Here is a 2,500-nt window from a genome sequence, read left to right on the forward strand (position 1 = left end):
TGTCCTTCATCTGTCCTTCATCTGTCCTTCGTCTGTCCTTCGTCTGTCCTTCATCTGTCCTTCATCTGTCCTTCGTCTGTCCTTCATCTGTCCTTCGTCTGTCCTTCGTCTGTCCTTCATCTGTCCTTCGTCTGTCCTTCATCTGTCCTTCGTCTGTCCTTCGTCTGTCCTTCATCTGTCCTTCGTCTGTCCTTCATCTGTCCTTCGTCTGTCCTTCGTCTGTCCTTCATCTGTCCTTCATCTGTCCTTCGTCTGTCCTTCGTCTGTCCTTCATCTGTCCTTCGTCTGTCCTTCATCTGTCCTTCGTCTGTCCTTCATCTGTCCTTCGTCTGTCCTTCGTCTGTCCTTCGTCTGTCCTTCGTCTGTCCTTCGTCTGTCCTTCATCTGTCCTTCGTCTGTCCTTCGTCTGTCCTTCGTCTGTCCTTCATCTGTCCTTCATCTGTCCTTCGTCTGTCCTTCGTCTGTCCTTCGTCTGTCCTTCATCTGTCCTTCGTCTGTCCTTCGTCTGTCCTTCATCTGTCCTTCGTCTGTCCTTCGTCTGTCCTTCGTCTGTCCTTCATCTGTCCTTCGTCTGTCCTTCGTCTGTCCTTCATCTGTCCTTCGTCTGTCCTTCGTCTGTCCTTCGTCTGTCCTTCATCTGTCCTTCATCTGTCCTCCGTCTGTCCTTCATCTGTCCTTCGTCTGTCCTTCATCTGTCCTTCGTCTGTCCTTCGTCTGTCCTTCGTCTGTCCTTCGTCTGTCCTTCGTCTGTCCTTCATCTGTCCTTCATCTGTCCTTCGTCTGTCCTTCATCTGTCCTTCATCTGTCCTTCGTCTGTCCTTCATCTGTCCTTCGTCTGTCCTTCGTCTGTCCTTCGTCTGTCCTTCGTCTGTCCTTCGTCTGTCCTTCGTCTGTCCTTCGTCTGTCCTTTATCTGTCCTTCATCTGTTCTTCATCTGTCCTTCATCTGTCCTTCGTCTGTCCTTCGTCTGTCCTTCATCTGTCCTTCGTCTGTCCTTCGTCTGTCCTTCGTCTGTCCTTCGTCTGTCCTTCGTCTGTCCTTTATCTGTCCTTCGTCTGTCCTTCATCTGTCCTTCATCTGTCCTTTATCTGTCCTTCGTCTGTCCTTCATCTGTCCTTCGTCTGTCCTTCATCTGTCCTTTATCTGTCCTTCGTCTGTCCTTCATCTGTCCTTTATCTGTCCTTCATCTGTCCTTTATCTGTCCTTCATCTGTCCTTTATCTGTCCTTCATCTGTCCTTCATCTGTCCTTTATCTGTCCTTCATCTGTCCTTCATCTGTCCTTCATCTGTCCTTCATCTGTCCTTCATCTGTCCTTCATCTGTCCTTTATCTGTCCTTCGTCTGTCCTTCATCTGTCCTTCATCTGTCCTTCATCTGTCCTTCGTCTGTCCTTCATCTGTCCTTCGTCTGTCCTTCATCTGTCCTTCGTCTGTCCTTCATCTGTCCTTCATCTGTCCTTCGTCTGTCCTTCATCTGTCCTTCATCTGTCCTTCATCTGTCCTTTATCTGTCCTTCATCTGTCCTTTATCTGTCCTTCATCTGTCCTTCATCTGTCCTTTATCTGTCCTTCGTCTGTCCTTCATCTGTCCTTCATCTGTCCTTTATCTGTCCTTCGTCTGTCCTTCATCTGTCCTTCATCTGTCCTTCGTCTGTCCTTTATCTGTCCTTCGTCTGTCCTTCATCTGTCCTTTATCTGTCCTTCATCTGTCCTTCATCTGTCCTTCATCTGTCCTTTATCTGTCCTTCATCTGTCCTTCATCTGTCCTTTATCTGTCCTTCGTCTGTCCTTCATCTGTCCTTCATCTGTCCTTCATCTGTCCTTTATCTGTCCTTCATCTGTCCTTTATCTGTCCTTCATCTGTCCTTCATCTGTCCTTTATCTGTCCTTCGTCTGTCCTTCATCTGTCCTTTATCTGTCCTTCATCTGTCCTTCATCTGTCCTTCATCTGTCCTTTATCTGTCCTTCATCTGTCCTTCATCTGTCCTTTATCTGTCCTTCGTCTGTCCTTCGTCTGTCCTTCATCTGTCCTTCATCTGTCCTTTATCTGTCCTTCATCTGTCCTTTATCTGTCCTTCATCTGTCCTTCATCTGTCCTTTATCTGTCCTTCGTCTGTCCTTCATCTGTCCTTCATCTGTCCTTTATCTGTCCTTCGTCTGTCCTTCATCTGTCCTTCATCTGTCCTTCGTCTGTCCTTTATCTGTCCTTCGTCTGTCCTTCATCTGTCCTTTATCTGTCCTTCATCTGTCCTTCGTCTGTCCTTCATCTGTCCTTTATCTGTCCTTCGTCTGTCCTTCATCTGTCCTTTATCTGTCCTTCATCTGTCCTTCATCTGTCCTTCATCTGTCCTTCATCTGTCCTTCATCTGTCCTTCGTCTGTCCTTCGTCTGTCCTTCGTCTGTCCTTCGTCTGTCCTTCGTCTGTCCTTCATCTGTCCTTTATCTGTCCTTCGTCTGTCCTTCATCTGTCCTTTATCTGTCCTTCATCTGTCCTTCATCTGT

The 2,500-nt window shown here is 47.6% G+C and overlaps 1 protein-coding gene across 1 annotated transcript in view; it reads left to right on the forward strand.

The window, feature by feature from the left end:
- rpap3 (RNA polymerase II associated protein 3) overlaps positions 1 to 2,500 on the forward strand; it is a 25,631-nt gene that overhangs the window by 19,952 nt on the left and 3,179 nt on the right. The window lies entirely within an intron of this gene.

This window comes from Squalius cephalus (genome assembly GCF_949319135.1).
Source record: "Squalius cephalus genome assembly, chromosome: 4".
Lineage (NCBI taxonomy): Eukaryota > Metazoa > Chordata > Actinopteri > Cypriniformes > Leuciscidae > Squalius > Squalius cephalus.